Here is a 14,266-nt window from a genome sequence, read left to right on the forward strand (position 1 = left end):
GTCTTGGCAGGTTGTGCATTTCTAAGAATTTGTCCATGTCTTCCAAGTTGTCCATTTTATTGGCATAGAGTTGCTTGTAGTAATCTCTCATGATCTTTTGTATTGCTGCAGTGTCAGTTGTTACTTCTCCTTTTTCATTTCTAATTCTATTGATTTGAGTCTTCTCCCTTTTTTTCTTGATGAGTCTGGCTAATGGTTTATCAATTTTGTTTATCGTCTCAAAGGACAAGCTTTTAGTTTTATTGATCTTTGCTATCATTTCCTTCCTTTCTTTATCATTTATTTCTGATCTGATCTTTATGATTTCTGTCCTTCTGCTAACTTTGGGGTATTTTTTGTCCTTCTTTCTCTAATTGAATTAGGTGTAAGGTTAGGTTGTTTATTCGAGATGTTTCCTGTTTCTTAAGGTAGTATTGTATTGCAATAAACTTCCCTCTTAAACCTGCTTTTGCTGCATCCCATAGGGTTTATATCACAGTGTCTCCATTGTCATTTGTTTCCAGTTTTTTTTGATTTCCTCTTTGATTTCTTCAGTGATCACTTTGTTATTAAGTAGTGTATTGTTTAGCCTCCATGTGCTTGTATTTTTTACAGATATTTTCCCATAATTGATATCTATTCTCATAGCATTGTGGTCAGAAAAGATACTTGATACAGTTTCAATTTCCTTAAATTTACCTAGGCTTGATTTGTGACCCAAGATATGATCTATCCTGGAGAATGTTCCATGAGCACTTGAGAAAAATGTGTATTCTGTTGTTTTGGATGGAATGTCCCATAAATATCAATTAAGTCCATCTTGTTTAATGTATCATTTAAAGCTTGTGTTTCCTTATTTATTTTCATTTTGGATGATCTGTCCATTAGTGAAAGTGAGGTGTTAAAGTCCCCTACTATGAATGTGTTACTGTCGATTTCCCCTTTTATGGCTGTTAGTATTTGCCTTATGTATTGAGGTGCTCCTATGTTGGGTGCATAAATATATTTACAATTGTTATATCTTCTTCTTGGATCGATCCCTTGATCATTATGTAGTGTCCTTCTTTGTCTCTTCTAATAGTCTTTATTTTAAAGTCTATTTTGTCTGGTATGACAATTGCTACTCCAGCTTTTTTTGGATTTCCATTTGCATGGAATATCTTTTTTCATCCGTTCACTTTCAGTCTGTGTGTGTCTCTAGGTCTGAAGCGGGTCTCTTGTAGACAGCGTATATATGGGTCTTATTTTTGTATCCATTCATCCAGTCTGTGTCTTTTGGTTGGAGGATTTAATCCATTTACATTTAAGATAATTATCGATATGTATGTTCCTATTCCCATTTACTTAATTGTTTTGCGTTGGGTATTATAGGTGTTTTCCTTCTCTTGTGTTTCTTGCCTAGAGAAGTTCCTTTAGCATTTGATAAAGCTGGTTTGGTAGTGCTGAACTCTCTCAGCTTTTGCTTGTCTGTAAATGTTTTCATTTCTCCATCAAACCTGAATGAGATCCTTGCAGGGTAGAGTAATCTTGGTTGCAGGTTTTTCTCCTTCATCACTTTAAATATGTCCTGCCAGTCCCTTCTGGCTTGCAAAGTTTCTGCTGAAAGATCAGCTGTTAACCTTATTGGGATAACCTTGTATGTTATTTTTTGCTTTTCCCTTGCTGCTTTCAATAATTTTTCTTTATATTTAATTTTTGGCAGTTTGATTAATACGTGTCTTGGCATATTTCTCCTTGGATTTATCCTGTATGTGACTCTCTGTGCTTCCTGGAGTTGATTAACTATTTCCTTTCCCATATTAGGGAAGTTTTCAACTATAATCTCTTCAAATACTTTCTCAGTCCCTTTCTATTTCTCTTCTTCTTCTGGAACCCCTATAATTCGAATGTTAGTGAATTTAATGTTGTCCCAGAGGTCTCTGAGACTGTCCTAAGTTATTTTTATTGTTTTTTCTTTATTCTGCTCTGTATTAGTTATTTCCACTACTTTATCTTCCAGGTCACTTATCCATTCTTCTGCCTCAGTTATTCTGCTATTGATCCATTCTAGAGTACTTTTTTTTTTTTTTTTTTTTTTTTGCAGTATGTGGGCCTCTCACTGTTGTGACCTCTCCCATTGTGGAGCACAGGCACCGAATGCGCAGGCTCAGTGGCCATGCCTCATGGGAGCAGCCGCTCCACGGCATGTGGGATCTTCCCAGACCGGGGCACGAACCCGTGTCCCCTGCATCGGCAGGCGGACTCTCAACCACTGCGCCACCAGGGAAGCCCCTTCTAGAGTATTTTTAATTTCATTTATTGAGTTGTTCATCATTGCTTCTTTCATCTTTAATTCTTGTAGGTGCTTGTTAAAGGTTTCTTGCATTGTCTGTATTCTATTTCCAAGATTTTAGATCATCTTTACTATCATTATTCTGAATTCTTTTTCAGGTAGACTGCCTAATTCCTCTTCATTTTTTAGCTCTGGTGGGTTTTTGTCTTGCTCCTTCATCTGCTGTGTGTTTTTCCATCTTCTCATTTTGCTTATCTTACTGTGTTTGGGGGTCTCCTTTTTGCAGGCTGCAGGTTCATAATTCCCGTTGCATTTGGTGTCTGTCCTCAGTGGCTAAAGTTGGTTCAGTGGGTTGTGTAGGCTTCCTGGTGGAGGGGAATAGTGCCTGTGTTCTGGTGGATGAGGCTGGATCTTGTCTTTCTGGTGGGCACGTCCACGTCTGGTGGTGTGTTTTGGGGTGTCTGTGGACTTACTATGATTTTAGGCAGCTTCTCTGCTAATTGGTGAGGTTGTGCTCCTGTCTTGCTAGTTGTTTGCCATAGCGTGTCCAACACTGTAGCTTGCTGGTCGTTCAGTGAAGTTGGGTGTTGGTGTTGAGATGGAGATCTCTGGGAGATTTTTGCCATTTGATATTACGTGGAGCTAGGAGGTCCCTTGAGGACGAGTGTCCTGAAGTTGGCTCTCCCACCTCAGAGGCACAGCATTGATTCCTGGCTGTAGCACCAATAGCCTTTCATCCACACGGCTCAGAATAAAAGGGAGAAAAAGTAGAAAGAAAGAAAAAAAGAAAGAGGATAAATAAAATAAAATAAAGTAAGGTAAAATAATATAAAGTTATTAAAATAAAAAAATAATTATTAAAAACATATTTTTTTAAAGTAAAACAAAAAAAACCAAAAAAGGATGGATAGAAGCTTAGGACAAATGGTGAAAGCAAAGCTATACAGGCAAAATCTCACACAGTAGCATACACATACACACTCACAAAAAGAGGAAAAGGGAAAAAATAATAAATCTTGCTCTCAAAGTCCACCTCCTCCATTTGGGATGATTCTTTGTCTATTCAGGTATTCCACAGATGTTGGGTACATCAATTCGATTGTGGAGATTTAATCTGCTGCTCCTGAGGCTGCTGGGAGACATTTCCCTTTCTCTTCTTTGTTTGCACAGCTCCCGGGATTCAGCTTTAGATTTGGCCCTGCCTCTGCTTGTAGGTTGCCGGAGGGCGTCTGTTCTTCGCTCAGACAGGAAAGGGTTAGAGGAGCCGCGGATTCGGGGGCTCTGGCTCACTCAGCCTGGGGGGAAGGAGGGGTACGGATTGCGGAGCGAGCCTGCGGCAGCAGAGGCCAGTGTGAAGTTGCACCAGCCTAAGGCGCGCCGTGCGTTCTCCCGGGAAGTTGTCCCTGGATCCCGGGACCCTGGCCGTTGCGGGCTGCACAGGCTCCCTGGAAGGGAGGTGTGGAGAGTGACCTGTGCTCGCACACAGGTTGATTGGTGGTGGCAGCAGCAGTCTTAGCGTCTTATGCTCGTCTCTGGGGTCCGCACTGTTAGCCGCAGCTCGTGCCCATCTCTGGAGCTCCTTTAAGCAGCACTCTTAATCCCTTCTCCTCGCGCACCAGGAAACAAAGAGGGAAGAAAAAGTGTCTTGCATCTTCGGCTGGTCCAGACATTTTCCCGGACTCCCTCCCGGCTAGCCGTGGTGCACTAACCCCCTGCAGGCTGTGTTCACACTGCCAAACCAAGTCCTCTCCCTGTGCTCAGACCGAAGGCCGATCCTCAGCTGCCAGCACCGCCTGCCCTGGCGGGTGAGCAGACAAGCCTCGGGCTGGTGCGTGCTGGTCAGGACCGATCCTCTGTGCGGAAATCTGTCCGCTTTTCCCTCTGTACCCCTGTTGCTGTGCTCTCCTCCATGGCTCCGAAGCTCCCCCCCCTCTGCCACCCGCAGTCTCTGCCCACGAAGGGTCTTCCTAGTGTGTGGAAACCTTTCCTCCATGGCTCCATCCTACTGCTGCAGGTCCCGTCCCTATTCTTTTGTCTCTGTTTATTCTTTTTCTTGTGCCCTACCCAGGTACATGGGGAGTTTCTTGCCTTTTGGGAGGTCTGAGGTCTTCTGCCAGCGTTCCGTAGGTGTTGTATAGGAGCAGTTCCACATGTACATGTATTTCTGATATACCTGTGTGGAGGAAGGTGATCTCAGCGTCTTACTCTTCCGCCATCTTCCCACACTGAGATTTTTAAATCGAACAAATGTTTTTTGATGTCAGAGTGTGTTTTGCTTTGCTGTGTATTTTGTTTTTTAAGCTATGTAGCCATTTTTTCCTTTTTTTTTTCGGAACGTGGGCCTCTCACTGTTGTGGCCTCTCCCGTTGCGGGGCACAAGTTCCGGACACGCAGGCTCAGCGGCCATGGCTCACGGGCCCAGCCGCTCCGCGGAATGTGGGATCCTCCCGGACAGGGGCACGAACCGTGTCCCTTGCATCGGCAGGCGGACTCTCAACCACTGCACCAACAGGGAAGTCCCATTTTTTCCTTTTCTGTTCAACCGCGGTTGTCTTTTTCACTTTTAAAAGTTGCCAAAGGGCTTCCGGGAATATGATGGAATGGTAAGACGGGGAGATCACCTTCCTCCCCACAGATACACCAGAAATACATCTACACGTGGAACAACTTCTACAGAACACCTACTGAACGCTGGCAGAAACAAAATTGATAAACCATTAGCCAGACTCATCAAGAAAAAAAGGGAGAAGACTCAAATCAATACAATTAGAAATGAAAAAGGAGAAGTAACAACTGACACTGCAGGAATAAAAAAGATCATGAGAGATTACTACAAGCAACTGTATGCCAATAAAATGGACAATCTGGAAGAAATAGACAAATTCTTAGGAATGCACAACCTGCCAAGACTGAATCAGGAAGAAATAGAAAATATGAACAGACAAATCACAACCACTGATATTGAAACTGTGATTAAAAATCTTCCAACAGGGCTTCCCAGGTGGCGCAGTGGTTGAGAGTCCACCTGCCGATGCACGGGACACGGATTCGTGTCCCGGTCCGGGAGGATCCCACATGGTGCAGAGCGGCTGGGCCCATGAGCCATGGCCACTGAGCCTGCGTGTCCGGAGCCTGTTCTCTACAACGGGAGAGGCCACAACAGTGAGAGGCCCGCGTACCACAAAAAAAAAAAAAAAAAAAAAAAAATCCTCCAACAAACAAAAGCCCAGGACCACACGGCTTCACAGGCGAATTCTATCAAACATTTAGAGAAGAGCTAACACCTATCCTTCTCAAACTCTTCCAAAATATAGCAGAGGGAGGAACACTCCCAAATTCATTCTACGAGGCCACCATCACCTTGATTCCAATACCAGACAAGGATGTCACAAAGAAAGAAAACTACAGGCCAATATCACTGATGATCATAGATGCACAAATCCTCAACAAAATACTAGCAAACACAATCCGACAGCACATTCAAAGGATCATACACCATGATCAAGTGGGGTTTATTCCAGGAATGCAAGGATTCTTCAATATACACAAATCTATCAATGTGATAAACCATAATAACAAATTGAAGGAGATAAACCATATGATCATTTCAATACATGCAGAGAAAGCTTTTGACAAAATTCAACACCCATTTATGATAAAAACCCTGCAGAAAGTAGGCATACAGGGAACTTTCCTCAACATAATAAAGGCCATATATGACAAACCCACAGCCAACATCATCCTCAATGGTGAAAAATTGAAACCGTTTCCACTAAGATTAGGAACAAGACAAGGTTGCGCACTGTCACCACTCTTCCTCAATATAGTTTTGGAAGTTTTAACCACAGCAATCAGAGAAGAAAAGGAAATAAAAGGAATCCAAATCGGAAAAGAAGAAGTAAAGCTGTCACTGTTTGCAGAGGACATGATCCTATACATAGAGAATCCTAAAGATGCTACCAGAAAACTACTAGAACTAATCAATGAATCTGGTAAAGTGGCAGGATACAAAATTAATACACAGAAATCTCTGGCATTCCTATATACTAATGATGAAAAATCTGAAAGTGAAATCAAGAAAACACTCCCATTTACCATTGCAACAAAAAGAATAAAATATCTAGGAATAAACCTACCTAAGGAGACAAAAGACCTGTATGCAGAAAATTATAAGACACTGATGAAAGAAATTAGAGATGATACAAATAGATGGAGAGATATACCATGTTCTTGGATTGGAAGAATCAACATTGTGAAAATGATTCTACTACCCAAAGCAATCTACTGATTCAATGCAATCCCTATCAAACTACCACTGGCATTTTTCACAGAACTAGAACCAAAAATTTCACAATTTGTATGGAAACACAAAAGACCCCGAATACCCAAAGCAATCTTGAGAACGAAACACGGAGCTGGAGGAATCAGGCTCCCTGACTTCAGACTATACAACACAGCTACAGTAATCAAGACAGTATGGTACTGGCACAAAAACAGAAAGATAGATGAATGGAACAGGATAGAAAGCCCAGAGATAAACCCACGCACATATGGTCACCTTATCTTTGATAAAGGAGGCAGGAATGTACAGTGGAGAAAGGACAGCCTCTTCAGTAAGTGGTGCTGGGAAAACGGGACAGGTGCATGTAGAAGTATGAGATTAGATCACTCCCTAACGCCATATACAAAACTAAGCTCAAAATGGATTAAAGACCTACGTGTAAGCCCAGAAACTATGAAACTCTTAGAGGAAAACATAGGCAGAACACTCTATGACATAAATCACAGCAAGATCCTTTTTGACCCACCTCCTAGAGAAATGGAAATAAAAACAAAAATAAACAAATGGGACCTAATGAAACTTCAAAGCTTTTGCACAGCAAAGGAAACCATAAACAAGACCAAAAGACAACCCTCAGAATGGGAGAAAATACTTGCAAATGAAGCAACTGACAAGGGATTAATTTCCAAAATTTACAAGCAGCTCATGCAGCTCAATAACAAAAAAAGAAAACAAGCCAATCAAAAATGGGCAGAAGACCTAAATAGACATTTCTCCAAAGAAAATATACAGACTGCCAACAAACACATGAAAGAATGCTCAACATCATTAATCATTAGAGAAATGCAAATCAAAACTACAATGAGATATCATCTCACACCAGTCAGAATGGCCATCACCAAAAATCTAGAAACAATAAATGCTGGAGAGGGTGTGGAGAAAAGGGAACACTCTTGCACTGCTGGTGGGAATGTGAATTGGTTCAGCCACTATGGAGAACAGTATGGAGGTTCCTTAAAAAACTACAAATCGAACTACCATATGACCCAGCAATCCCACTACTGGGCATATACCCTGAGAAAACCAAAATTCAAAAAGAGTCATGTACCAAAATGTTCATTGCAGGCCTATTTTCAATAGGCCGAAGATGGAAACAACCTAAGTGCCCATCATTGGATGAATGGATAAAGAAGATGTGGCACATATATACAATGGAATATTACTCAGCCATAAAAAGAAACGAAATTGAGCTATTTGTAATGAGGTGGATAGACCTAGAGCCTGTCATACAGAGTGAAGTAAGTCAGAAGAGAAAGACAAATACCGTATGCTAACACATATATATGGAATTTAAGAAAAAGAAATGTCATGAAGAACCTAGGGGTAAGACAGGAATAAAGACACAGACCTACTGGAGAACGGACTTGAGGATATGGGGAGGGGGAAGGGTGATTTGTGACAAAGCGGGAGAGAGGCATAGACATATATACACTACCAAACGTAAGGTAGATAGCTAGTGGGAAGCAGCCGCATAGCACAGGGATATCAGCTCGGTGCTTTGTGACCGCCTGGAGGGGTGGGATAGGGAGGGTGGGAGGGAGGGAGACGCAAGCGGGAAGAGATATGGGAACATATGTATGTGTGTAACTGATTCACTTTGTTATAAAACAGATACTAACACACCTTTGTAAAGCAATTATACCCCAATAAAGATGTTACCAAAAAAAAAAAAAAAAAGAAAATATATAGGTGAAATGTAAAAGGGTTGGAATAGATATACCATAACAGTAAAAACAAAACAAAACAACAAGTGGCTAAGAAAATATCAGAAAAAAATTACATTTTAAGATGAAAATTTTTACTAGCGACAAAGACATTTTAAAATGATAAAATGATTATTCCATCTAGAATGCATAATAATTATAAACTTATATGCACCTAACAACAGGACTTCAAAATACAATGAGGCAAAATCGGCACAACAGAAAAGAGAAACAGACAGTTCTACAATAATAGTTGGACGCTTTAATACCCTTCTTTCAATAGCAGAACAGACAGAAAATCAACAAGAAAATAAAAACCTTGAACAGCATTATCAATCAAGTAGACGTAACAGCCATCTATAAAACATTCCACCCAACAGCATCAGAATATACATTCTTTTCAAATGCACATGGATATACTATATGCTAGGCCATAAAACAAATTTCAGTACATTTTAAAGGGCATAAACAATACAGAGAGTGCTCTCAGATGACAACAGAATGCAATAAGAAATCGTTAACAGAAAGAAATTTGTTGAAAATCACAAATGGAAATTAAAGAATGTATTCCTAAATAATTCATGGGTCAAGTAAGAACTCATAAGGGGAATTAGAAATAATTTGAGATGAATTAAAATGAAAGTATAACATATGAATACTTGATTGGTCCCACATACTCTTCTGAAAAGCAGAGGGGTTAGACAAAGAGATCTAAATTAATTAAAAAATCATTTATTATTCTGGGAATAAAAAGAACTGGGCTTAGTCTCAGTTTTGCCTTTATCTTTGTGTCTGTTGATTATCTTGGAATAGTCATTACATAGTCAAAATACAGTTGCCAGCTCAGGAATCAAATACTGTCATCTCTAGGGCTACCATAACAAGATACCACAAACTTGTTAGCTTAAAAGAACAGAAATTTATTTTATCACAGCTCTAGAGGCCAGAAGTTCAAACTCAAAGTGTTGAGAGGGCCATGTTCTTTCTGACGCCTCAAGGGGAGGATCCTTCTTTGTCTTAACCAGATTCTGGTGGTGGCCATCAATCACTGGTGTTGGCAGTTGTTTGATTTGCAGCTGCATCACTCTGGTCTCTTTCACTATTGTCACATGGAATTGTCTCTGTGTGTTTCTGTCTCTGGAAACAATTTGAATAGAAATTTCTATTTTTAAAAAACAAACTGTTGATTATTATGCTCTATTTAGATGCTTCCTATAACCCACACCCACCTCCATTTCCCCATATGTATTTGAGAAGGAAAGAGGAACTCCTGTGAGCTATCATATTGGAAAGAATCAATAATACAATGTTTTACTAGAGATGCCTCTTATCTAAAATATTTGAATTAAATATAAAATCTGGGGAAATTATCGCCCAGTTTCCCTCCTCTAGAGGCATGTTCTAAATGATAGACAGCAGAATATTTTATACCCATGAGGTTTGCTGACATTATTGATTTGGTCCAGGATCTGTATTTTCTCTCTAAAGAAAACAGTATTCTCTCTTTACTTTCTTTAATATATAATGTTGGTGTCTTAAGTTTATTGTCAGAGAGGATGCTTATAGTTCAAATGATTTGGTTGTATTTCACCAGTATTATTACAAGATAGTCAAACAATGGCTGGGCTCCAGGATAGACCTCGGTCCCTTTGTTCCACTGGGATACTGATCTGAAAGCCACTGTTTTCTTATATTCCAAAGACCAAATAAATAAAACAAATAAATAAACAAACAAAAAAAAAACAAGTCAATGAAACTATTTTAAAACCAGCTCTCTTTTCTTCCTCATCCATGTTAATTCTCTTCTACCTAAAATTGCTTCCTGGAAGTGATTTTTATGTTTCTTAGAGCTTCTTTATGTATATATATCCACACTAATGCATATAAAACTGTGCCTTGTAGATCTTATACTTTTTCCATTTGAATAACTATTTTCTCATGTCATATAGAGTTTATCCATTGTCCTAGATATGCATTTTTCCTGTGTATTTGAGCATCATAGGCAGATAAATTCTACTCTTGAAAATGTTAACTGGTCACTGCGACACAGAAAGCTATTATTCTTACCAGTTTTCAATAGTGAGTAGATTCTGTAGGGGTGGAATTTTAAGATGTAAGTATACTGTTTTTCTACACTCAAATTCCGTTCCCCTTATCATAGAAATTGACCAGTGAAGTGTGCTGCTGACTTTTCAGAATCCGTGTACATATAATCCATTAGGGTATTAGATATAACATTGGTCAGAAAAGCATACTGTGAAACGTTGCTTTTATTTAAACTCCCACTATTTTCACTACATGGTTTCAAGATTTTACTTCATTATTGTCCTCTGGTGGTGGGCTCTGTGAACTGCATATTTACGGGTCTGGAGCACATATCCTCCCGGAGGTATACAATTCCTCAGGTACCAGCTAAAGAGTAGATGATAAGAAGCATTCAGATTTATTAAAACTCATTAAGAATATCAGTAGCCTGACTGTTGTTTCTAAAAATATAAAATATTTATCCTTCTGTTGTCAAACAACCGTATTTCATGAAAAGAAGTATAAATCCTTTTTTGCTTGCAATAGAAGAACTATAATTGAAGATATTCTTCATTTGGACCAAATACCTTCTCTGAAAATATAAGTTAAAATAGGAGTTGAAATTTCCAAAATATTCTTTAGGAAATAAAACTCCACATATAATTTCAAATTATAATTTAATTTTACCTTAAATTTAAATATCTATATTGAATTTAATTTAAGGAAGGAAGAAAGAAAGAAGAAAAGAAGGAAAGAAAGAAAGAAAGGACGGAGGGAGGGACGGACGGTGGGAGGAAGGAAGGAAGGAAGGAAGGGAGGAGGGAAGGAAGAAAAAGGAAAGAAAGAAAGAAGATAAAGTAAAATAAAGTTATTAAATTAAAAAATACTTATTATAAAAAAAATTAAGAAAAAAACGAACGGATAGAACCTTTGGATAAATGGTGGAAGCAAAGCTATACAGACAAAATCTCATACAGAAGCATACACTTAGAAACTCACAAAAAGAGGAATAGGGGAAAAAATGATAAATCTTGCTCTCAAAGTCCACTTCCTCAATTTGGGATGATTCTATGTCTAAATGAGGGAAGGAAAGAAGGAAGGAAGGAAAGAAAGAAAGAAAGAAAGAAAGAAGGTAAAGTAATATAAAATAAAGTTATTAAAATAAAAATAATTATTAAGAAAAAAATTTTTTAAAAAGACGGATAGAACCCTAGGACAAATGGTGGAAGCAAGCTATACAGGGAAAATCTCACAGAGAAGCATACACATACACGCTCAGAAAAAGAGGTAAAGGGGAAAAAATGATAAATCTTGCTCTCAAAGTCCACCTCCTCAATTTGGGATGATTCGTTGTCTATTCATGTATTCCACAGATGCAGGGTACATCAAGTTGATTGTGGAGCTTTAATCCGCTGCTTCTGAGGCTGCTGGGAGAGATTTCCCTTTCTCTTCTTTGTTCTCACAGCTCCCAGGGGCTCAGCTTTGGATTTGGCCCCGCCTCTGCGTGTAGGTCGCTGGAGGGCGTCTGTTTTTCACTCAGACAAGACGGGGTTAAAGAAGCCGCTGATTCGGGGGCTCTGGCTCTCTCAGGCCGGGGGTGGGAGGGACACGGAGTGCGGGGCGAGCCTGCGGCGCCAGAGGCTGGCGTGACTTTGCACCAGCCTGAGGCTCACCGTGCGTTCTCCCAGGGAAGTTGTCCCTGGATCCCGGGAACCTGGCACTGGCGGGCTGCACAGGCTCCCCGGAGGCGGGGTGTGGATAGTGACCTGTGCTCGCACACAGGCTTCTTGGTGGCGGCAGCAGCAGCCTTAGCGTCTCATGCCCGTCTCTGGGGTCCGCGCTTTTAGCCACGACTCGCGCCCGTCTCTGGAGCTCCTTTAAGCAGCGCTCTTAATCCCCTCTCCTCGCGCAGCAGGAAACAAAGAGGGAAGTAAAAGTCTCTTGCCTCTTCGGGAGCTCCAGATCTTTTCCCGGACTCCCCCCCCCTCCCCGCTAGCTGTGGTGCACTAACCCCTTCATGCTATGTTCACTCCACCAACCCTAGTCCTCTCCCTGCGCTCCGACTAAAGCCCGATCCTCAGCTTGCAGCCCCGCCCGCCCCCGCGGCTGAGCAGGCAAACCTCTCGGGCTGGTGAGTGCCAGTTGGCACCTATCCTCACGGGCTTAGTTGCTCCACGGCATGTGGGATCTTCCCGGACCAGGGCTCGATCCCGTGTTCCCTGCACTGGCAGGAAGATTCTTAACCACTGCACCACCAGGGAAGTCCCTAAAGCAATTATTTTTTTAACTCTATGGCTTTAAATAATCCTTGGCTCTGAAATTCCCTGTACCCCTGAGCTACGTAACCACAGGCCCCTCTGCCCTAAATCCTTTTCTTACACTTTGTAGCTTTTTAAGCAACGCCCCTCTTTAGGAAGACATAATCCCTTCTCTGTAGAAAACATGAAAGACCTGAACAAATCAAGATTTCCCCATGGAGAATTCAGCTAGTCCTGTGCTTAGCTCCGAACAAGGAAATCCATGTCTACACCAAGCACGCCATTACCCGGACTAATGTCTGACTTGAATAACAAGCAAATTATTGTGCTTTTAATTGTACCCTGCTGGGTCACAAAGCACGTGTGAGAGAGGAATGTGCCCAGCTTCTGCAGGAGAAACAGGTCAGTCCTCTAATCCTCCTTTTCTGTCACCTTCCCCTCCCCCTTTCCAATCCTTTCTCTTCCCAGCAGAGCAGAGGGACAAAAAAGAGACAGCTAAATTACGTTTAAAATGAAAGAGTCTAAAAGAAGAAAAACGGTGGTCAGTACTGACTTGGGAGAGGATGAATTATCTATCCACAGCCTCTGCAGTGTGGCACATTTGAGGACAATCTGTTCCAACCGGCTTGCTGGAGGGCGATATCTGCGAGCCTAAACCAGGCTTTCTCAGCCTCAGCACGACTGCTGGGTGGGGTTGGATGCTTCTTTGCTGTGGGCCTGTCCTGTGATGGAAGGACTTTTAGCCTCGCGTAAGCTGTGACCATCCAAAGTGTCCCAAGACACTTTCAAATGTCTCCTGGGTGCAAAATTGCCCCTGGTTGAGAACCACGGCCCCAAGCCCTTCCATATTGGGATGTACTTGCTCTCTCTCCCATTCTCTCCCCCCCCCATACACAAAACCCAAGAAAATCATGGTTCCTGTGTTAAAACTGGGGAGATCAACGTGCTCTTCATGTAGGTAGAATGAGCGGAAAGGAAAAAGACACTGACTTGTGTGTAGTCAGGGGACAGAGTGGGAACCCCCTCAACGCCAAGACTGAAAAGAGTCTTAGGATGTGGGTGTGTTTCTGGTTCCCTCTGGGAAGTGGCAATGCCCCTGGTTGAACAAGCCAACTTTCGAACGCCTCTACCCTGTGCACTTTGGAATCGGGCTTGCTGTGGGCGAGATGAGGAGTGATGGCGAGGCTGCAGAGATGAAGGCGTCTGTGAAGGTGCTGACTGTCTCCTCCCACACTACTTGGGACAGGGGAGAACTACCCAGCTTCGGAGAGATACCCATTGCTCAGACAATGACGATCCTGTCTTGGACCTAAACATCGGGATGAAAGAGGGCTACTGACAAGACAGACGTTGTGCAAGCATGGGGTTGCACTTTCATTACAGACATTGAGGCAAACATTTCACTCCTGGTGATATAAGACCTCCCCTATTTTTAGGAACTTACAAGAAGCATTATTTCTTGTTGTTACCTGCCAGAAGGAAAGGCGGGAGAACGAGCACACTGCAGTGAGCCCCCATATCCACTAGATGGCGGTGTACATCTTCCTCAGAAGCCAGGCGGGCAGCGCTCCGGGCAGCTCGCTGGCCTAAGCAAGACAAGGGCCACTTTTCTTTCCGGAGACAGGCGTCTCTTCTCATTGTGGGCACAAACAGCCCCAAACAATTGCACTGACCACACAGCTCTAAG

General features: G+C 41.7%; 1 long non-coding RNA gene across 3 annotated transcripts; it reads right to left on the minus strand.

Moving 5' to 3' along the window:
• Positions 1-9,012: 9,012 nt before the first annotated feature.
• LOC125961635 (uncharacterized) lies at positions 9,013-12,370 on the minus strand. Of its 3 annotated transcripts, none has more exons than XR_007472589.1 (2): positions 12,088-12,370; positions 9,013-11,745 (listed from the first exon to the last, which is right to left on the minus strand). It is a non-coding gene; the product is annotated as an uncharacterized LOC125961635 (long non-coding RNA). The 3 variants fall into 3 exon arrangements; XR_007472588.1 differs by having other exon boundaries at positions 9,013-11,748; XR_007472590.1 differs by having other exon boundaries at positions 11,995-12,370.
• Positions 12,371-14,266: the final 1,896 nt, after the last annotated feature.

The sequence above is a fragment of the Orcinus orca genome, chromosome 17 (genome assembly GCF_937001465.1).
Source record: "Orcinus orca chromosome 17, mOrcOrc1.1, whole genome shotgun sequence".
In the NCBI taxonomy this organism is placed as follows: domain Eukaryota; kingdom Metazoa; phylum Chordata; class Mammalia; order Artiodactyla; family Delphinidae; genus Orcinus; species Orcinus orca.